This window comes from Carassius auratus, chromosome 18 (assembly GCF_003368295.1).
Source record: "Carassius auratus strain Wakin chromosome 18, ASM336829v1, whole genome shotgun sequence".
Taxonomy (NCBI): domain Eukaryota; kingdom Metazoa; phylum Chordata; class Actinopteri; order Cypriniformes; family Cyprinidae; genus Carassius; species Carassius auratus.
In genome coordinates, this window is record NC_039260.1 from 8,811,120 (window position 1) to 8,835,020 (window position 23,901).

The window sequence follows — 23,901 nt, forward strand, 5'->3', positions numbered from 1 at the left end:
AGATCTGACATTGAACAGGTGGAATGACGGAGTTAAATATCCAACACTGGCAAATAAATATCATAGATACAATCAAATTACAGGAACCCCCCCCCATTAATATTGGCTAATAATTTATATGGTCATCATATATTGTGCATCCCTAGACAAGTTCCATAATGTTTATACCAACCACCCAGTCCAACTCAGTCCTGATTACACATGCTTTAGGCATGTCCGTCAAAGCTAGACGCAAGTCATTGGTGTGCAAATAGGGACTTTCCCTTGTGTCCACCTAAACATTTCCATGCTCATAATCTGCACATAATGATCTCTGGCGAGAGGACAAGATTTGCTGCTGAGGTTACAGAAACAGAGCGGGGTGTGGACTCCTGCCAGATGTTTTGGGGTGCAGGTCTCTGAGTGTGCGCAAGGAGAACAGTAACCGCAAAACCAACCAGACAGACAAAAACAATGAGCGGTAAGGACAGCTCAGTGCCAAAGGTCTTTCCGGGACCTGTGGGAAAGTGAGTAATGAGTGTAGAAGAAACTTCTACCTTTTGTGATGCTCTGTTAAGCAAGCCTCTGTCTCACAATGCTTTGTTCCCTGTGGGGTCCTCATCAACATCATCGCTGGTGTTGGGAGGCAGGCGGACTTGAAAAAATTAATAAAATGCAGTCTAGTATGCAGTGAGTAGCAAATGTATACAGATGATGACAATGTTTTAATTTTTTTTCCTCCATTGCGACTGCTAACAAATTATGCAACTTTGGCAATTTGTCAACATGTTAAAAAGCTCATCTATACTAAAATATTTCCTGGAATCAAAGAGTTTACACTGACTTGGCAAACAAATTCGGTATCTGGTACATGTGTGATACTGGTATCAAAGATTTTAAAATGGGTGATGGCCCTTACAATGCAGATATTTCCAAACTTATCTGCAGCAGCCATGGTGTCATAATCAAGCAGACAGGCGGTTGTGACCCAGCGAGGATATGTATCGTCTGCAAAGATGATGAGTGGGTTCGCGTTGCGTCCAGAATAGACTTTCTTGAACATCAGATACTATCACGCGCTGTCCAACAGTGTGGATGCCTGTTACCAAGTTAAGAACATGCTGCAAGAACAAGAAAAGGAGACTTAGTCATCTGGGTTTAGCAGGTTGGACCTTTTTAAAGCTTCTTTCAAAGACATACAAAATCATCTCATAAAGGAGCAAAAGTTTCTCCAATTAGCTGTTTCTCAATTATATTAACGCTTTATGCCAGTGTGGATTACTTGTGCGAAAAATAATAAACTCATCTGCAAGCTTATATAACTCCATTTCAGTGAAGTACTCAACCACTTTGTGGTCTGAACTTCTGTTTCAATTATTTTCATGTGGTTATGCATCAACATCAAGTACTATGTCACTGACGTTACTTTCACATTATTCAGTGTTAAAAAAAATAGAAGAAAAATGTTTGTTCACTTCCTCTTGAAAAAACCTGTGATTCTGACTTCTCACCTTGTTTTCACACTTGCGAAGAAGTTTCTCCTTTCCCAAGTCATAGATGCGCAAGAGTTTGCCCACACCAATCAACACTCGTCCCTGAAATGGAGCAATAGCCAAAGGTACATCCTCCACGGGCGTCTGTTAATCAGAACCAATACCTAAATCAATTTCAAATGTATCTTTTTTTTAGAAGTTGACCAGAAAATAACAGTTTAACATATGGCTTTTATATGTAGCTGGGTCAAAACATCATTAAACATCATATAAACTGGACCACAAACATTCACAACATGGTATTTTTGGGCCATGGCCAGAACACCAACACCAAAAAGTTTATTGTGATTTGCTATGCTTAAATGGATTTCTAGGGCACATTTGAATGATTTGTGGGGAATTCCACATTGCTGAGCCCCCAGCTAACACATGGGACCAATCAGTAGTTTCATGCCAAGTCATTTCGCTCACCTTGTGTAAAAACTCCATCTTGTCTCCACCTCCAACTAGCCAATATGTATAAATATAACCCCCAGCAACGGAGCGCGGATTTAGTATCATATTTCTGGCAACACCCACCAACACGTACCAATCATCGCCTCCACTGGAAAATCGACATATAGCCACACTACAAAACATACAAATGAAAAGGAATTAAGGTCAGAGAAAGAGTTGGGATATGGAAGAGACTAATTTAACGTTGTTCGCTTTTTCAGTATTCTAAATCCAGAACAAATGGACTGGGTAGAACCAGTAGAGAGTTCGAGCCTGCTTTGTCCTGTTCAGCCCATATGTTCAACAATCCTCACCTGAAAGCAGCCTCATTCGGTTCCAGCTGCACCAGGTCCAGTGTGTTTCCTTGGATGGGGTTGATAATGCGTACTAATGAGGCCCACTGCCCAGAGCCTGCTTTAGGTGCCCCAAAGATGGCTTCTGGCAAGTTCTCGTTCAAGAAAGCTGCTGCCATTTCTGCAGCCAAGTCCCTTTCATCCTCTCCCGCTGCCTCCACCATTTCCTGTAAAGCAGAAATAAAGAATTAAATTTTTTTTATGATACACTATCAATTAAATAACTGACAACAATCTGTATCTTATTTTCAAACAACTGTCATTATTAACTGGGTGCTAACAGGTATACCACTAGAAGTTAGAAAAGGGCTGTTGATATTTGCTACCATTGAGACATGAACTTCATTGAGCTTAAACTATGGTCTAGGTCAACGAGTTTGAATTCATCCTGAAGGAGTTGTGGGGTTCAGGTCTGGGCTTATGGAGGTCAGTCGAGTTCCACCACAGAAGAACCACTAAATCATTTAGTGCACAGGGGCACTGTCATGCTGGAATAGACTTGCGCCTTCCACGAACTGTTGCCACAAAGTTGGAAGTGCAAATTTTTCTAGAATTTCATTCTATGTAGTAGCATTATGATTCGTCGTCATTGGAATTAAAGGGCCAAACCAAACCCCCTAATTATAAGTGACTGTCCACTTTGGCCACATAGTGGATTTAAGAATGTTTTCAGAACAATTTGCAGATAAACAAGAGAACTCTATGTTATGAAACACATTCAGAAGCAGTCTTTTTACACTGCAGTTGTAGACTGTTTATTCTTACTATATACACTCAACTGTTGAAAGAACTGCATCAATATGATTTATCTTTGAGGGACCACCACAGTAACCATGGCTTATTTCACAGTGCTTGTCACTTTTATGGCTCGTAAAAAGTGGAATTACCCTTGCAAACATGCGGTGTGATGAGGCAGCCACAAAATGGACATGACAGACAACTTCCGACAAGAAAGTAATGAAGTTCTGCCTCAGTCAGTAATTAGATTGGGAAAACGAGTGTATGACAGAGAGAGAGAGAGAGAGAGAGAGAGAGAGAGAGAGAGAGAGAGTAAACAGAGATAAGAAAAAAAAATCCAGGAGAGATGAAAACAACCAAAGCATTGTTTCTTAACAGTGCCCTGTGAAGGCCAGGTTCACTGACCTCAGCCATCTGCTGCTTGCGCTGGGCTTTGGTGGCTTCAGTGTAGGCATTGTGGTCCATTTCAATCAGGATCAGGTTATTTATCTCTGGGTGGATGACAAACTTGCGAGGTGTGTACTGCAGGGGGAATGCCACCTGGTTGAAGATGGCACCCAGTTTCTCAAGAGCCAAAATCCTGAGGGAGGTATGGAGAGATGAGATGAGATGGTTAAAAAGGCATGCAATAAAAATTAAAAGGCAGAGTAAAAAGTTTAGACATCGGTTACAGATTGAATTAGTCATTATGAAATCCTGGAAGTCAAAACCACCTGTTTCCTGTCTATAATTTGACAGAATCATGCCTGTGCTGATAAAATGGCAGCTGACTTGGATGGCAAAAATAAAAGAGGTTGATAGTTGCAAAAGGGCAACTAGTACAGACTTTCAACACAAACAGGAAATACCTTTTTTAACTGCACTACTTGACTAATCAAAACAAATGTAGCAGCAATTCAGTAAAACATTTAGGGAAGAGAGGTCCACACCTAATGCAGTTCTTCTCATTTTATCCCAAAAATGGAAAAAACATGGAAGGATGGAAACTGTAGGACCAACAAGATTTGCATTATTCATGCACATTTAATTTACTTCTAAAAATATGACTATCCGATCACTGGTCAAGTAGGAAAATCATGGAAACTAGACTGGTATGAGTAACTCAGCCAGGAACGACTTGACATGGCCAGAACCTAAACAGTAAAAGGTCATGTAATAACTTAGGTCAGCAAATCAGCAAGCTGTGCGACATCGAAACAGACATAAAATGTAAAGGTGACTCACAGCATCTTGGGCCTGCATCCGGACTCTGAAAAGCTTGACAGGACGAGAACCAAGATACCGAGTTCGAGTATCAGATAGGTCTCCGGTCACTGGATCCAAAACAGTACGCAGTAACACTCCGTTCTACAAACAAAGAGGTGATTATGGTAAGAAAGAAGCAATGGATTGTCCAGTTGTTTCATCAAGTAACAGGGCAGTCACACTGAAGTCACATTGTACCTCTTATGGTTTCCTTTCAAAACTCTTGTCCCAAATGGCACATTTGTAGTTTTTTTCTTACAGTAAACAATTCACCCGTCTTCATTTTTACAATTTTGACCTAACTACTTGCCAGCCATAAGGGGTTCTACAGTTATCTTTTTAGGTTGCTGAAGGGAACTCACAAGTGTGCCTCCAGTATACACATTTTTGCTTATCCATCACTCAAGGCTCCCTTATCAGTCTCCTCACCCATTAAAGTTGCAATGAAACCGAAGTAGCAACAGGTCATTTCTTTCGCAGTGCCTTACATTTGAGTGAAACAGATTATCTAAAAAGAAAAGTAGGGCGATAATTTGGTTCTACTGTTGATTTGGATGGAGGCAGATACGAATGTGAGCTTGAAGACGATTATATGAAAGGGGTGAGGATTTTAGCATATGATTTTGGCCTATGTCAGATAAAATCAGGATGCATGCCTAGCTCAAAAGTACATGAAAAAGCTCTCAATTTCCCATTTCGCCAGCTGCTGGGAAAAGACCTGAAATTTCTGCTACCACCCCAGAGCAAGCACAAGAGTTTCTAACCTGCAGGATAATGTTGAGGTATAGAAAGCCAATTTGCCAATTGGGTGCCATTTTCTCCCAGCTCATCCTGTTTTTCCACTCCACCCATCTCCACAATACAAAGAGACTCTGGCTGGGCGGGAAGAGCCTGCATACTCAACGGCTGTAAACAGTTCTGTACAACAAAGAGATTACACACTTCACTCAAGTGCAGTGGGCACAGTGACTAGAATCCTTGTTTTAATGTCCAAATCAGCTGAACAATGGAAGAAAAGCAGATTGTAGCTTACAGATGGATCCAGGGAAATGATGCGGACTGTATTGTCCACCAACCCAACAGCCAGGAAACGGGAGCGCTGTTCACCAGTAGGCACATTTGCCAACATCATGCACACCACATCTGCCGACATCTCCTTCCTCTGTGTATTCATTCAGCTGCCCAGACTGGAAAGGAAGAGAGAATTCTTAAATGGAAAGACAGACATTCAAACAACAGATGAATATTCAGGTTACAATGCAAGATAAGTATGTCTACCAACATACGGGGTCCATCTCAAAGTAGACCAGCTCTCCTCCAGTCAAAGCAATGACCACCTGCCTCTGATTGACAGCACATTGGTCAATTGTCTTCTTCCCCAGAGTCTTCCATTCATTCATTCTCTTATCTGCACGGATATGACGGATCCCATCTGGGTAGACCTGTAGGGCAGGGGTCAGCAAGTTTGACATCAGGCCAAAAAACATTTGTGCCACTAGATGATGACATAGTCAAAGAATACTTTAAGAAATTAATTGATGGAAAATGAAACTAGAATTGCCCGTGACAGACAGTTACAATGTCTGGTAGTGAGCTGTTACTCTTAAATCCTGTAGTAGAACAGTCATTAACAAAATGCCACATTTATGTACCAAAGTTTTACACTGGATAAATTAATAAAGCAGAATAATGACGCATAACCTGGCAAGCATCTTCATTCACCAACTTGCAACACCGCCTTGCAAACACACACATATGTGGGAGATATGGTGATAAAAATAACTAAAAAAATAATATTACTTAAATAAGCCCATTGATGTTTGAGTCATGCTCTTAATGAACTAGGTTTTATTTCCTTTCCATATTCAGAGGAATAAATGTGTGTCATTTTAAATTGCTTATTACACAATGGAGCCCAACTTATTGTAAAAATTATTTTATTTTGCCTACATTTACTTTTATTCCTTGGCATCGTCACATACTAGATGGCATTTTAAAAAACAGTTTGCATGCTGAAGGTACGCCATTACGTCATGTGCAGTAACATTTAAGCTAGCTGGTGAGAGAAAACAACACTATCAAAGAACTTACAACAACCTGTAAAAGACTGGTTTCATTTTTGGGTGAATTTTTGCTGTAACAAGGAAGCAGAAAAGGTTCAATGGGATATTGTGCATTCATGCAGGTCAGAGAGATGTCGCTCACTTGCACAAGTGCATCTTCCCCAAGCAACGAGCATGACAGGGTAGGCGTTGTGCCCAAGAAACCAGAGTCTGTCACTTCTTCCACAGTCTCACCAATAGAAAGCACCAGGGTAGCGTTAACGAAGGACACAATGATGTAGGCATCAAACTCATCTGTGAAAAGGAAAGCCACAATTCTCTGGTTGGAAACTTTTGCAAAACGTGGGTTAATTTGCAACCATAAAAGGAAACAAACACACATCAGATATACAAACCCAATTCAAAAAAAGTTGGGACCCTGAACAAATTGTGAATAAAAACAGAACGCAATGATGTGGAAGTTTCAAATTTCAATATTTTATTCAGAATACAACATAGATGACATATCAATTGTTTAAACTGAGATAATTTATCATTTTAAAATAAGTTGATTTTAAATTTCATGGCATCAACACATCTCAAGAAAGTTGGGACAAGGCCATGTTTACCACTGTGTGGCATCCCCTCTTTTTATAACAGTCTGCAAACGTCTGGGGACTGAGGAGACAAGTTGCTCAGGTTTAGGAATAGGAATGTTGTCCCATTCTTGTCTAATACAGGCTTCTAGTTGCTCAACTGTCTTAGGTCTTCTTTGTTGCATCTTCCTTTTACCAAATGTTTTCTATGGGTGAAAGATCTGGACTGCAGGCTGGCCATTTCAGTACCCGGATCCTTCTTCTACTCAGCCATGATGTTGTAATTGATGGAGTATGTGGTCTTGCATTGTCATGTTGGAAAATGCAAGGTCTTCCCTGAAAGAGACGATGTCTGGATGGGAGCATACGTTGTTCTAGAACTTGGATATACCTTTCAGCATTGACAGTGCCTCTCCAGATGTGTAAGCTGCCCATGCCACACACACTCATGCAACCCCATACCATCAGAGATGCAGGCTTCTGAACTGAGCGCTGATAACAACTTGGGTTGTCCTTGTCCTCTTTAGTCCGAATGACATGGCGTCCCAGTTTTCCAAAAAGAACTTCAAAATTTGATTCGTCTGACCACAGAACAGTTTTCCACTTTGCCACAGTCCATTTTAAATGAGCCTTGGCCCAGAGAAAACGCCTGCGCTTCTGGATCATTTTTAGATATGGCTTCTTTTTTGACCTATAGAGTTTTAGCCGGCAACGTCGAATGGCACGGTGGATTGTGTTCACCGACAATGTTTTCTGGAAGTATTCCTGAGCCAATGTTGTGATTTCCATTACAGTAGTATTGCTGTATGTCACACAGTGACATCTAAGGGCCTGAAGATCACAGGCATCCAGTATGGTTTTCCAGCCTTGATCCTTACGAACAGAGATTGTTCCAGATTCTCTGAATCTTTGGATGATATTATGCACTCTAGATGATAACTTCAAGCTCTTTGCAAATTTTCTCTGAGAAACTCCTTTCTGATATTGCTCCATTATTTTTCGCCACAGCATTAAGGCAATTGGTGATCCTCTGCACATGTTGACTTCTGGATTCTTAGTAGGACTGGATGTTTAAAAAGATCCCTAATGTTCAGCACAACAATTGAATGGGATGTCATCTTGAGTGGGGTGAAATTTCTCATGGTGCCATCAGTGTGACACATCTTCAGTTGTGTGCCCGACCTCATTGGGTGTTTCGGCCACTTATCACAAGACACCCTCTGCCGGGGTTGGCCCACCACGGGTTGATCAGACCCGGGTGTGTGTCGCACGGTGGTGGCACCATGCGATCATTTGGCAGCCCATGTTGAGTCCCTACGTTTCAGCCACAGCCAGTGACTGCTCCGTTCCGCTACAGTGGCAAGTTCTTTGATTGCCCTCCGTTGGGACTGCCCTCTGATCCCTACTTCCTTCAAGAGCCTTGTGGTAGAGCTGGCTACAAAACCTCTGCATCCCACCTCCACTGGCCACACCTTCACGTTCCAGCCCCGCCCCTCTGCTTCAGCTGCTAAGTTGGCATATCGCAGCCTCTTCCGCTCAAATGCCTCGTCGATGGCATCCTCCCATGGGACAGTCATTTCAACGATGAAGACACGCCGGCAGGACTTGGACCAAAGGACAAGGTCTGGGCGCAGGTTGGTTGCTGCAATTTCGGGTGGGAAGGTGAGCCTCTGGTTAAGGTCTACCCGCATTTCCCAATCCCGGGCTGCGTTCAGTGGGCCACAGTCTGGGAGTGATGGCTTAGTCCACTGTTTCTCCCCTTCCCGCATGAAGGTTGTTCTCCGCGGGATGGTAGTTTGGGCATTTAGAGGCGCGGCGTTGGTGGTTGCCCTCTTGTTCTCAAGTTCGGCAGCCAAACACCTCAGCACGTGGTTATGGCGCCAGGTGTACCTTCCTTGAGTTTGGCTTGTCTTACAACCCACCATGATGTGTTTGAGGGTTGCTGGGGCTGCACCTGCACACAAGGAACAGGCTGGGTCCTCTCCATACCAGAGATGTAGGTTGGTTGGGTGATCCTCTGCACATGTTGACTTCTGAGAGACACTGCCACACTGATAGGCTCTTTTTATACCCAATCATGTTGTCAATTGACCTAATAAGTTGCAAATTGATCCTCCAGGTGTTCCTTATATGCACATTTAACTTTTCTGGCCTCTTTTTGCTAGCTGTCCCAACTTTTTTGGAATGTGTAGCGCTTATGAAATCCAAAATGAGCCAATATTTGGCATGACATTTCAAAATGTCTCGCTTTAAACATTTGATATGTTATCTATATTCTATTGTGAATCAAACATAAGTTTATGAGATTTGTAAATTATTCCATTCCTTTTTTATTCACAATTTGTATAGTGTCCCAACTTTTTTGGAATCAGGTTTGTATATACGTGTGTGTGTGTTTATACAGGTGCTGGTCATATAATTAGAGTACCATCAAAAAGTTGATTTCACTAATTCCATTGAAAAATTTTAACTTGTATATTATAGTTATTTATTACACACAAACTGATATTTCAAATGTTTATTTCTTTTCATTTTGATGATTATAACTGACAACTAGGGAAAATCCCAAATTCAGTATCTCAGAAAATTAGAATATAACTTAAGACCAAAACAAAGAAAGGATTTTTAGCAATCTTGGCCAACTAAAAAGTATGAAAATGTAAAGTATGAGGATGTACAGAAGTCAATACTTAGTTGGGGCTCCTTTTGCCTGAATTACTGCAGCAATGCAGCGAGGCATGGAGTTGATCAGTCTGTGGCACTGCTCAGGTGTTATGAGAGCCAAGGTTGCTCTGATAGTGGCCTTCAGCTCTTCTGCATTGTTGGGTCTGGCATATCGCATCTTCCTCTTCCCAATACCCCATAGATTTTCTATGGGGTTAAGGTCAGGCGAGTATGCTGGCCAATTAAAAACAGGAATACCATGGTCCTTAAACCAGGTACTGGTAGCTTTGGCACTGTGTGCAGGTGCCAAGTCCTGTTGGAAAATGAAATCTGCATCTCCATAAAGTTGGTCAGCAGCAGGAAGCATGAAGTGCTCTAAAACTTCCTGGTATACGGCTGTGTTGACCTTAGACCTCAGAAAACACAGTGGACCAACACCAGGAGATGACATGACACCGCAAAACATCACTGACCGTGAAAACTTTACACTGGACCTCAGGCAACGTGAATTGCAAGCCTCTCCTCTCTTCCTTCAGACTCTGGGACCCTGATATCCAAAGGCAATGCAAAATTTACTTTTATCAGAGAACATGAATTTGGACCACTCAGCAGCAGTCTAGTCCTTTGTGAAACGAGACAATTCTGACGCTGCCGGTTGTTCAAGAGTGGCTTGACACAAGGAATGAGACAGTTGACCCCATGTCTTGCATACATCGGTGCGTAGTGGTTCTTGAAGCACTGACTCCAGCTGCAGTCCACTTTTTGTTAATCTCCCCCACATTTTTGAATGGGTTTTGTTTCACAATAGTCTGATCCCTAAATTTGGGATTTTCCTTAGTTGTCAGTTATAAACATCAAAATTAAAATAAACATTTTAAATATATCAGTCTGTGTGTAATGAATGAATATATTACACAAGTTGCACTTTTTAAATGGAAATCAACTTTTTGATCGTATTCTAATTATATTACCAGCACCTGTATATATGTATGTGCAAGCACGTGTGGGTGTATGTATTATATATATATATATATATATATATATATATATATATATATATATATATACACACACACACACACACACTTAGGTGAGCCTAAGGCCCAATCCCAATTCTACCACTTCGCCCTTCCCCTTTCCTTTACGTGAAGGGGTAGGGGTGTCTCGATTCTCTTTTGGTTGGAGGGGAAGGGGTAAGGGGAAGGGCCAGTTAGCCCTTCAAATGAAGATTTTTTGGGACCACACTTCAAACGAAGGGGTATGAATTATCTCGGCAACATGGATGCTACAGCGAACAAAGAGACACATAAATGTAAGCTTTTTTGGCATAAATAAAGATTTTAAAGAAATTTAATCATTTGTTTTATCTTACATTCAATTGTGAGTTCATATTAATGGTCATGTTACTCAAAGAAATGTTTGTAAAAAAAAAAGAAAAAAAAGAAATTGCTAATATTTGCTAACGTCATATTACAGACTGCATGATAGTGCCACAGCATATGTCTGATCAGGGTAATAACTGCCTTAGACATTTATGGGGGCTAATCCCCACAATAATTAGAAATCGCTAAACCATTTTCTCAAATATTGCCTATTTGACAGTGAAAGAGAGAGAAATATAAGTTGCATGTATTCGCGTCCGTGTGTTCATTTTTTTTTTTTTAGAGTGAGTTTACTTAAAAACAGCGATTGTATCCTCTCGTCGCTGGAAAATATAATGTAGCGATTCAGTATATAAACTGTATATAATAAAAGTCATGGGGCAGCGTTGACAAGTTTATTTTCTCCTGGATGTGTGAGCTGCGAAATTTCCGATATGTGTGTGTGTGTCAGTAAGCAGCTCATTAATACAGAACGATAATTAAAGGCTCTAATGCACACCAGCATGTGTGTGTATTGTAAGAGTTAGATGATGAATGATGGCATGTGACATCATGGTAGTAGTGTCCCAATCCTTAGGGGAATATTTTCTCCCCTAACCCTTGACGCTCTGTTTTCAGGGATAAGGGGAAGGGGTAGGCGGAGGGGTATAAAATAGAATTGGGATTGGGCCTAAATCTGCAGCTCAATAATCAAAAACAAATCAAAACTATTTCTGTAAAAAATTCCTTTTTTTTTTATGCCGTCAAACCTGCAGCTCAACAAGGTTTTTGGTGACCTTCTCACTCTCTATACATTCATCTTTCAGTACAAGTTATGATACTGGAATGTTCACCTTTCCTGGATTAAGTTTGGAGTGGTAAGGTATGAGGATTTGTGCACACATACACAAGAAAAGAGAGAGCACGAGTGTCTCACACACCTCTTTCTCTGCACAAGACTCAAACAGCAACAAAGACACCTGAGAGCCATCAGTTTTTTTTTTTTATGTCATGATTTTTAACAGATGTAAACAACGGCAGGAGGCTTAAAAGTATAGATGTGATAACCAGCTAATGTAATTATTGTACTAAATCGCAGAAACGTAGTACTTTAGTCTGCCATTCCTCGCTCAGTGAAGTAACGTGAGGGAGGCAACTACAGTAGCTGATGTTAGCTAGATATTAAGCCATGTTATCTGCCTTTGTAGCAAGCCAAATAGCCAAACAGTGCATTTATTTCAACACTGAAACAAACGGCAGGTGGGTCTCTGTCTTGATTGGGGATGAAAGAGGGAGAAATGAAGATGACCCATATATAGTTTATGTACGTCCTGGACATATTTTCTTAGCTATCGGCACTAAAACATCATCTGTACGGAAGATCGTTAGTCTACTTTACCAGAAAATTTCCATACAGCTGACTTCAGCTTTTTTTGATGGGTAAAAGTTTCCAGTGATTCACCTCCTTCGGTCATCCTACACACAAGTGACTCTCACCGGCTACTGGCTACCAAATAATTTGGATGTGGAGAGGGGCATTTTTACTGAATGTAAAATATAAGCAGCAAGGCAAAGCAGATTATATGTACATTTATCCATAAATGGAAAAATATTAATTCTGCTGTTAAAAACAAAGAAACCATGTAAGGTTTGTGCAAACAGTGATAAACTATATTTTTTGTGCAGTGTGCGCATGTCAAAAAAAAACTAATACGATTTGAAGCTTGTGACAAATGCACAAATCAACCCGATCACTTTATTTATCTTTTGTGTAAACACTACATTCAGATTCGTCAATCGGAATTTTTTTTTGCATGTTAACATATCCACTGACTACTCACACCAACCGGAGGAGTGGTCTTGTGACTTGTTACACTCTGAGCTGCACACAACTAAGGAGTCCTGAACTTTCCATCTTTGATGGCACATAAAAAAAACTGTGCATACCGCAGAAACGGTATAAATGGAAAATATTAGCGGTTTTGAAACCGTCACTAATTCAAACCACGTTATACCTTGAAACCGGTCATCGTCCTATGCATACATACACTGTTTTCACTGTGTAAATTAAATATATATTTAATTTAAGCTATTTATTCTAAATCTTTTTCTATAATAGTAACTAAACAACACTGAGTAAATGAACAATTCACCATTTGCTTACCTCTCACAAAGCTGTACAGTCAAAATGAAACTGAATCCCTCAACCACTCCAGTATACGGACCACAATAAAAACCTTGCAGAGCTCAGGCTGCACGCACAGGCCAAAAACTTTAATCATGAATCACATGATTTCAGAGAAATATCTGGCAGACAGTGACCGTGACTGAGAGCCCAACTTCCACTGTGCATGCCAAGTAAATGTTTATCTACTAGAATATGACTTGGTAAAAAGTTCCTACAAGTGAGAGGATGCTGCAAAACTCAATTTATGCTTCAAGGGGAGAATCTAGGCTGTACTTGCTTATGCATGTGAGCTCAATCTTTTACAAAAAGCACCAGAAATCAGCTTGTGTGGTCCTGCAGGACTCTGAGAAGCCATTACATGGCATGAGTACATATCTTGATTGCAGTTAAGTTACCATTTTAAGGTTTAAATGCCTTTCTAAAAAAAATGTCCTTTAGTGGTGCAATGGATCACAAAATTCACGATTCAGATCTTATGTGACCCTGAACCACACAACCAGTCTTAAGTCGCTGGGGTATATTTTTAGCAAAAGCCACAATAAATAAATAAATAAATAAACCTCTAACAATAAATTGAACAAAAAATTTACACTTAAGACTGGTTTTGTGGTCCAGAGTCATGTATGTGGATTTTGAGTCACAGATCGGAGAATTCTTCAGATCTGGAGAAAAAAAAAAAAAAAAAAAACTTATTTTAAGTACTTCTATACCACAGCAAAAACTAATCTCTTAACTCAAATTTTGTAATAAGATTAAATAAGAACAATTACACAAATCACAAGCATCCATGAAAAAAAATAAGTTACAGATATCAGAATTTAGGTGCATAAGTTTAACACAATAGTGCTCACTGCACAAGTTAAATGCAGATTAATCTTTTTTAGAGCTGTGGTGTTATTTGATTAGCAGACAGAAACAGGTAGACTATTCATTAGCTGCTGTATCTTTAAGACCAAATGCACAGACCTAATACCCACAAACATCCAGTTTCTTTCTCACCTGTTTATGTTCACAAGACATAACTGACTGGGTTTACAAGAATACTAAAGCGGTTATTTTAACATAACTGTGGGTATGTGAAATAGGAATCACGCAGTGTCTGAATCGCGCTTCTCTCTCTCTCTCTCTCTGCATGTGCATGCTTCAGGTGCGTGTGGCTGTGGCTGAGCACACATTAAAAAAAAATAATAAAGCGTGCAAGTTAAAACTGCTTGAATGTGTATACTGGCAAGACAAAACATGTGCAAATGATAAACTTTGTGATGGTTGAACTTAACAGTTAATCCGTGAATCTCATGCGTGCCGAACCGTGGGGCCTGGTCCGTACAGATCACGGATCATCTACGATCCGTTGCACCCCTAAAATCCTTCCTGTCAGGAAAATGACAAGTCTAAATACCTTTCTTTTTCTCCAAAGAATTGATTGCAGAATATTCACTTCAAACATGTCTGCATAATTAATGTGCATGCACACACTCAAAATGAATGGCTCCTTTACCTTCTACATGCCTTCAGACAGTCCACACAGCATTGGGGTTACCGGGAAGTTCAGAGACAGCCATTTCTGAAACCTGAAATCATGCATTCTTTAACACATCAAAATATAAATAGTCGGTGGAAAAACCTATAATCGAAACTGTAAAACCACATACAGTGTCAAGGACTTCTTAATGCAGTGGGTGTCACATTTCCATTTTGCAAGCATGTTGTGAAAGGTGCAAGCGAAATGCAAGTCCTAGCAACACAAACCTCCAGTCCATGTCTCAAAACTCTCAGTGTAGATCTGGGTCCTCTGCCACATGCCACGTATAGTTGCGGGGTGTCTTCATTAGCCAAATCAGCAATCTGCAGTACAGTTACAAAAGAATTCAACACTACTTGGAGAGGAATCTTGGTTGTAGCTTTCTTCATTACATAAGTGAACTGATAGTTCAAAGAGAAGAAAAAAAAAAAAGCCTGAAGTGTTTATATGCTCAATTACTGAAATCTGACTAAATGCTCTGCAATTTAGTAACTACAAAACAAGCAGTTCAATTTTGCAGTCATCCAAGCAGTGATTCATTCCCACACATCTGCTCTCATGCTAACATTACATAACGTAACCCCGCTTGCTTTCAGTAATTCCCAGCTTGAGTGAGCACCAAAAAAAAAAAAAAAAAAAAATTCATTCAACGTCACTGCAAAATACATTCACACACCTGGCAGGACATGATGTGAGAAAGATTTTCTTGCTCGTCGACCAACACAAGGTTCTTAAGGGGGCGAGGTTGGAAAAAGAATGTGTCTCCCTCCTCCAAAGGCATTGCAGAGGAAAACTCTGGTTCCTCATCGTCATCACCCAAGTGGGCAATCTGATACAGGTAGCTAACAACAAAAGAAAAGAAAAAAAAAAGTTTTGAGTTCACACTTCCAAAGCCATTTAGCATAATGTGTTCTACAGTGCAGATTAAAGGGGGTCATATGATGCTTTTTTTTAAAGATTATTATTTTATGTATGTGGTGTAACAATATTTTGACATAGTTTTGATTTCAGAAGGCCAAATAAAGTGTTTTTGCCTGGATACACACAGCATCTCCCAGACATAGCTGCTTTAAAATTAACTGTGATTACTGAAAACACGCCGCCTTTGCGTGAAAATCTGGGCTGCATTCTGCAAATTTTCCATAGTAACGTAGACATGTGGGGGGTGTTTGAATGAGTTGTTTTAACTTTGATGAAGAATATCTCTTTGAATTTGAGACTTTAGTCTTTGCAACTTTACAGATGTTCTTTATGCAACAAGTGCTTGTAACACTCCTAAGAAAAAGGAAAAATTGAAATTGCATCACATTTAATGAAAAGATTCAGGTTAAAGAAAAACCAGGAGAAGTATGGTTACACTGACTCTACATGAGTTTCTGGTAACAAACCCATACTCCCACATTCCTCCCTCTTATCGGCTGTTGCAATCTAGTTACTATAATGAAATTAGAGGAAATGCCACCTAATCTGAGGTATTTAGTTATTTTTAGGTGAATGAAAGAATGTGCAAGACTGAAAAGGGACTTACTGGTTTACAAACTCTGTAGCAACAAATAAGAAACCAGTCTTCAAAACACACATGGCTGTAGCTACTGGTATGGTATCAAAATACTTCATCCTGATCTCAGTAACCTAAAATATGAATAGACATTCAATCACTTTCCAGCATTTCAACCTCTCATGTGTGTATTCTGACACCAGATCTCACTCCTGTTCATTGGAAACACTCAATATTATATTAAAGCTTTCACTTGAATCAATTTCCTTGTGAGCGTCATTAATAACCACTATACAATACTGCATTCTAGACATGTGCCGGTATTCTGTAATGCAATATATCATGATAATGAACATGACCGATATTGTTATTGTGGGCACTTCAAAATACCAAGAATTACAAATTATTCAGAATTGTAAATGTTAAGAATACTTTTACAATCAAATGGTCACAATGCACAACAGCACCAAATACTTTAATATTTAGACAAACTATTTATTTTCAAACATTATTACATTTTATTCTAGACTTATAACATACCTTTGATATTGTTTGATAAAAAATTATTCTGTTTGGTAACACTTTACATTAGGGCTCCATAAGTTAATTAATTAGTTAAACGGTCAATGAAAAATCTTCTAAACATTAAAATCTTAGTTAATTCCAATATTTAATAACACATTAAAATCAAAAGTTGCAACTGTTTTTTAATGAGCTAACATGAACTAGCAGCTGTATTGTTTTTAACAAAGATTAAAAACTTCTGTATCAAATATAGCTATTGCTCATCGTAAAGGTTAATGCATTAGGGCAAACTAATGAGATCTTACTGTAAAGTGATACCTATTGGTCTTTATAATTCTTTTGCACTTTAATGTGTAAAAATGTTTACTTTATTATTTAAATTGTATTTAAAAGTTCAGTTATTTTTGTTATAAGGAAAAAGTTATTAAACTGGTTATACTGCATTGTGACAACACTCTGTGCAACTAAAGTTCAATATTATTATAATACCATATCTCATGATAAAAGCATTAATAATTAATTGCAAGATGAAAATCTGATACCGGCATATACCTACTGCATTCAATTCAAAGTCAGACAATGGATTTGTTTAGAAGGCATGCAATTTTCAGCAGAGGTTTTAACAGTATTTTACACATCTTTCTCTGCAAACATCTGCCCAACCAATATAAAGTAGGAAAACATTTCAATGCATTTTATTCATGTAAATTAAATATTTAGCATCACCTGTGTTCTGGTAATTTCATACACGCACATTTCTTTAAAGTCTGGGTTGAAATTTTCCAAGTTGCAAATACAACTTCAATGGGGTTTTACATGAACATTTTAGGTTAGAAATTCTGACTTTCCATGTAGAATTGAATGCCACAAAAGTAATTAATGTAATTACACTTTGCTTCAACACCTTTGTACATCCGTGAAAAAGAAAGATGACACAGTTGGGTTTTTAGTTCTATGCGCTCACCATCTCCTCATCAGTTTCCAGAGTAACTTTAAAGATGTCTCCCTGTTATGTCTGGGATAGAAAGAAAAACATGGATTTGGTCTTGTGGGTGGCAGAGCAGACAAAGATCATGCCTCGCTCAGGATCATCCAGGTCATTCTGAAAGAGAAATGCACTGCGGTCACATCTGTGTTTAATTTATTCTGTAAACACAATAACTGAGAACTAAACAAACAAACGAGGTCAAAACGAACATCAGGATCAGAGATCTTTATGTGTCTCCAGTTAAATAGTCAGAGAAGAGACATGAAAAGCTCATCATTTCAATACTAAAAGCTGTTTAGACTTCTCAAGGTGATGTTTAGTTGATTGCGCTCAAACAGAAACGCAAAGTGGTAGACCACACAAACTCACCCTTCTGCGTGGGATTGGGCAACGGATGTCTGGTTGGTCCCCAAAGTTTTTGTAGGTGATATAGTTCTCAGAGCAAATGAGCACACCACTGGGACCATCCTAACCACCAGGAACTACGACACACAGGGGGTAAAGATCCGATTAGCACAAACTCATAAGACACTTAGCTACATTTTTCTCCTTTAAAAGCAAAACGTTCTCAGATCAGATATCAAAACAATCTCTTCATCATACAGTCAGAGAAGAGACATGATATTCATCATTTCTGACACAACGCTCCAAAGAACATACTTTATACTTGTAATCTGCTGTCCAATAGTTCGAGGTCTGTAGGATTATAATGTTTTGAAATAAACTTATGATCACCAAGGCTGCATTCACTTCATTCAATTATATAGTAAAACCACTAATATAGTGAAAAATTACCACTTTAAAAGTTTCCTCTTAATATTTTCAAATTTTACTTATTCCTGTGATAGCAGACATTACTTCAGTGTAACATGACCCTTCAGAAATCATTCTAATATGAAGGTTTTCTGCAAAATGTTGAAAGTTTTTTTTTTTTCAGAATTCTAATAATGAATAAAAGGAGCATTTACTTAAAACAAAACTTTTGTATTAATATCTTTACGGTCACTTTTGTTCAATTTAATAAATATTAAACTTAGAGTCACACATAGTTTTTTTTTTTTGACATTCTCAACCGCAATTATGGTGAAATAAGTGCTAGATAACAACTGTGTTGTGCTAAAGGTGCTGCAACATTGTCTATCTTGTGAATCCTTATCTAGCATTTAGACATCTTTCCATTCTAAAAAGATCAGAACCTGTGATGAGGAAGTTCCCATGTTCCTCCAGTGCCTCGCTGTACTTGCGCACCACATGGTTGAGGCCCAGGTCCAACTCGTAGAAGGTCAGAGTCTGCTGTGTGTTTGCCGCAGCCTCTCCGGTGGGATCGTTATCTGCCTCCGGCAAAAACATTTAACACTAGGAGTTAGAGACATGTCCCTTAACTGATTATATTTGTAAATCCATGAAAAACCAGGATGAAGCAGTATCATGCCGTTGGCTACAAGCAAAAACTCCTCAATTTGTAAAGAATCTGTGTTCCTTATTAAACTAGCTGCTTGTGTTTACATCCTAGGCAACTTAGCATTAGTCAGGCCACCAATGTGAATCTTATTTCCCACTACTAGTTCAGTGGTTCAACCTTTTTGACTCAAAGGCCCACCACTGTCCAACACAATATTCGAAGACCACCCACATATATTTCTGTTTTTTTTTAATAAGCATTTTCATTTAGAATTTTAATTTGTTGCTATAAATGTAATATTTTAGCTACTTGTAAGTCATCCTGCAGTCCCCTTGGAAGGTTTCAGACCCTAGCCCTCAGGATGAAAACCAATGCATTACAAGAAATACACTGACCTCATAGTCCATCCTGGAGATTCTCAAACCCCACATCCACACCAACCACATGGTAAACAAGTGTATTTGCCTTGTGGGCCTCTAGAGGGGAGGAGACGGTAAGGTGGGCAGCTGCATCTCTGTTCAGGATGTATACCAACTTCTGCTTCTCTATGGCACCTAAGAAAACGTGAACATGGAACGTGGATTGTAAAAACACTGTTTTCAGTTAAAGGACTAGTTCACCTTAAACTAAAAGTTTACTCCAGCCCAACAATTAATGTCTCGTGAAGCAAAAAGGATTGTGTTTTAGGCAACAAATCCATCATTATGGCATTTTTGTGCATCCTCCACCATAACAAGTCCATCCTCTATTGCCCTCTCACATTAAATGGTCGCTTCTGGACAAAATTCTAGTCAATAATGCAACCTCCACTGGAAAAAGTTCATCTTCTGTTACCCTCTTAAATCAAAACCCACTGACATATTTGGTTAGAATGGTTTTGGAACATTCACTTGTAAACGGTGCATGATTTTTCTATTGACTCAAATGGGATGACTTTTTGACTGAATATAGCAGTATGATGGATAGAAGACTCATATTTTAGCTGGAAGCAAAGGTTTGAAGTTTAAAAACGTCTTTACAAACACTTGTTAACTGACGGAATGCAGTCATGTTGATTACCATATTTTTCGGACTATAATTCACACCTGAGTATAAGTTGCATCAGTCCAAAAATACGTCATGATGAGGAAAAAACATATATAAGTCGCACTGGACTATAGGTCGCATTTATTAGGAACCAAGAGAAAACATTATCGTTTACAGCCGCGAGAGGGTGCTCTATGCTGCTTAGTGTAGGCTACAGGAGCACTGAGCAGTATAGAGCACCCTCTCGCGGCTGTAGACTGTAAGGTTTTGACTCGAGAACGAGTCAGTCTGTTGTTCGTTATCTGCTCGGCTCAGTGTTCATCTTCAGTTCTCTCTTCACAGCAGTTCAGTCAGTGTTCTGTTTGAGTAAATGAATTACTATTGGTTTGTTTGAACTCAGAGGGAGTGTCAGCCACATTAAAAAAATTTAACAGCTTAAGTCATTTGTGGATTAATGCGTATTGGAGACGCGAACCGTTTAAAATGATTCAGTTTGATTTGCTAAACTAACCCTTTAAAGTCCCCGTGAAACGGAAGTTGCAAACGGCTTTTCTCCAGTGTTGTGACGTATTTCCGAGAGAAACGGAATAATAAATGAGGAAAATAGTGGGCGTGGCTTATTTTACAACTAGCACCTGATTGGATCTAGATAAGTAGGTGTGTTCAATTGCATGAGACATGGTTCATTTCAACTCACCGTCGTCAAACTTTGTGAGGTACTAACGGTGTACACTGACGGGACAGCGTTATCTGTTAATGACAGATATCTCACAAACCCCATTTCGTGTTCTGTCCAATTTTTTAAGTATTCGCGCGTGAAGTGCTTCGAGCACATCCGTGAAAACGCTGTTATCCCTCCTTCCTCGAAATGTAATAAAATCGATCCATCTGGACCGTAACGAGGGAATTTTAGGGAAAGGGAAAAGTTTTCCTTGAGTTCCACAACCAAAAATGCACCTCCTCGCCATCTCTCCTTTCACGCGCTGTCAATGCTCGCAAACACACAGGCAGCCTGTCTACTGTCAGTTGGAGGGGCGTGGTTACAGATTAAGCAGACACCCAATTCCTCAAGCCTACGTCATCAGTGAAGGTCCTCCAATGCAGAGGGGAGGGGCATTTTCAGATTTTGATTAAAGATTATGAAGCCAAAAATTTTTTTGTGTGGATTGACTCGCATGGATGAATTGTTCAGCACAAAACTATCAATTTAGGCGAACAAAGTAAATATAGTCAATTTTGATTTCATGTGTACTTTAAGTCAGCTTTAATCACCTTTTTGGTAAATCCATGAATTAACTGACCACGACACTGCTTGCACATAGGAAGTGTGCACCGGCGCCTTTGAGCACAGGACAATGGCTGCAGTAACTGGACCTTCAGGCTCAGGACAAAGAGCTTAACCAGCACCTACAAGCAAGTCACACAGAGACAGTATAAGCATCAAAGTTAAAGGGGAGGACAGCAAAACGACTTGTAAGGCAAAATCTTGTGTTCATTTCATTGAATCAGCACAGAAACATTACACATAAAACTCTACATAGATACAAACACGTTAAACATATAGTCTTATGTTAACTTCAACAAAAAAAAAAATGTTTTGACTTCAAACTCAAAGTTTAGGGTAACGTTACTCATTTTGTATTTTTATTAGTAACTCTATGGCAAATCAAATGTATGTAGGACAAACTGAACTTTTTTGGTTTCACTTTGGATCGTTCTTCGAGTTATAACATGCATGGGGGGAAAAACATTTCGCTAAATAACTGTTCTTGTAACTTTACATTATGTAACACAACATCTGCACATAAGCTGCAGCAAACGGCGCTTGAGTTTGCAAGCGTGTTAGTCCAGTGGTCCATTCATCTTCATCCGGTCTGCTAACAAACTTTATAGTCAAAATAAAGGTTGTTACTATAATTTCTGAAAACTAATTTTAGAATAACAAAGAAATATGGGTCTTTTGCGAAATGTATGAAAACTATTTACCGAATTAGCAACCAAGATGTTGTAGATTTCATTCAGATGAGAAACGTATATTTTTCATTGGCCTGTTCGCTCGTTATTTCAAACGGCGCTGGAACAACAGAGGTCCTCCCAGTTATGTGGCGCGCATCAGCAGTGTCCAAATAAATGCCTGAGCGAAAAGATCGACCTAAAATAAACAGAAATTGTAGAAACGTGCTATAAAAACGACATTTGTGTTTTTTCATAGTTATTTATTTTTTATTTTTATGGAATATCATTTCATCCAATTCTAACTGTTAAGTTTGACTTAGGTAAAACTTGTGAAATTGATGGAACATACATTTTCTGAGTGGTTTTAAAAAGGAACATACATTTAGAAAGGGAAGATAAAAAAATATAGTTTTTCTTTTCTTTTTTTCTTTCTTTTTTTTGGCCAAAGTATCATAGTTACTGTTACCACATACAAAAAAAAAATCTAACTTATGTTGACTATAGACTTGAAATTTTAAGTCTTTTAAACTTTTAAACAAAAAGGAAAGTTAAACAACGTGGTCGAACGATTATGAAAGCTTTTAGGCTGTCTGAAGGAGGTCATATATAATGATCTAACTATGATTTTTGGACGAATTCGGTCTTATTATATGGTATATTTATGGTATATTATGGTCTATAAAATGGTATCACATTCTTTAGAAAAGACTCTCACACTTGTGCACTGTTTACGGAAATCCCAGAAAAGAACCACATACCGTAAAGACAAAATGTTTCATTTTTTCCATTACAGTTTAAGACGATGACTTCATTTATATGACTACCATTATTTTTAGTTTGATTTTCCAGAGATTTAAATATCTCAACTACACTTTTACAGTTTTAATAAGATTAAGTAGATTTTACAGTGTATATTAATGTTTTAGAGTGTATAATAATGTTTTTTAGTTGAATCTTTATTTTATTTTTGTTAATCATTTTTAGTGCTTTTGTATTTATTGTTTTTGTTTGTAGATTTTTCTTTATATTAGTAATGTTTTATGTTGTATATGTTAAATTATTTTTATTACTACTTGCAATGCGTCAGCTTATTTTTGAATTAAATATTATGTATGTATTTATTCATTATATTGTTTTCATTGATGCTTTCCCAATCGTGCCAATAAAGTTCCTTCCTAATTTACGAAGTTTCCCCACTGTAAAATTAATTTTACAATGTCTCTGAGGATGCTCAAGCTACAAGTCTAAAAGAAACGATTGCAGATCTAATCACATGCTATCTAATTTTGTCTGTAATTTACGACCAAATAAAGTGATTTTAAAAAAAAAAGTGTGTTTGAAGCTCGAAAGTTTACACATATAGTGGCTCTATGTACAAGTAGCATGTATAAGTATGTCCACAAGGCAGCAGCATTGCATCAACTTGAGACTTATCTGGAATGCACAAAAAAATTCCTTCCATGTAGAATGCCACGTAAATAAACTGTACATGAGGGAGAATAACAGCCAGAAATATATACGTTTAATATCTCAATCTTATAAACAGTAATTTATGCGTCTGTTGGTTGTACACAAACTTTTTTTCTTTCAGAACAGTGATTACGTTAAACAACGGATATGAATAAACAGAAAAACATATATAGAATACATTTATAAAGAGATAAAAAATATACATCTTACACTTTGTGAGCAGTTGGAGTTAATAGGTATTCTCCGGGCATCCTCAATCACAGCACTTTTTAGCGACCCGCTGTGAATACCATCTTTTCCGAATGCATCATGGGAAATGTAGTTAAAAAAAGGCGCTGGACTCTCTCGCAACTCCTGACA

The 23,901-nt window shown here is 38.6% G+C and overlaps 1 long non-coding RNA gene, 1 other non-coding gene and 1 pseudogene across 3 annotated transcripts; all 3 read right to left on the reverse strand.

Annotated features, from left to right (window-relative positions):
• The window catches only part of LOC113118008 (splicing factor 3B subunit 3-like), a 32,917-nt pseudogene extending 13,880 nt beyond the window's left edge, over window positions 1-19,037 (reverse strand).
• LOC113118850 (small nucleolar RNA SNORD111) lies at window positions 18,253-18,328 on the reverse strand. The gene has a single exon (XR_003294401.1). It is a non-coding gene; the product is annotated as a small nucleolar RNA SNORD111 (small nucleolar RNA).
• Window positions 19,038-19,489: 452 nt separating the features above from the next.
• Window positions 19,490-23,821, reverse strand: LOC113118348 (uncharacterized). Of its 2 annotated transcripts, none has more exons than XR_003294307.1 (4): window positions 23,752-23,821; window positions 22,102-22,267; window positions 21,388-21,522; window positions 19,490-19,643 (listed from the first exon to the last, which is right to left on the reverse strand). It is a non-coding gene; the product is annotated as an uncharacterized LOC113118348 (long non-coding RNA). The 2 variants fall into 2 exon arrangements; XR_003294306.1 differs by having other exon boundaries at window positions 21,417-21,522; window positions 23,752-23,811.
• Window positions 23,822-23,901: the final 80 nt, after the last annotated feature.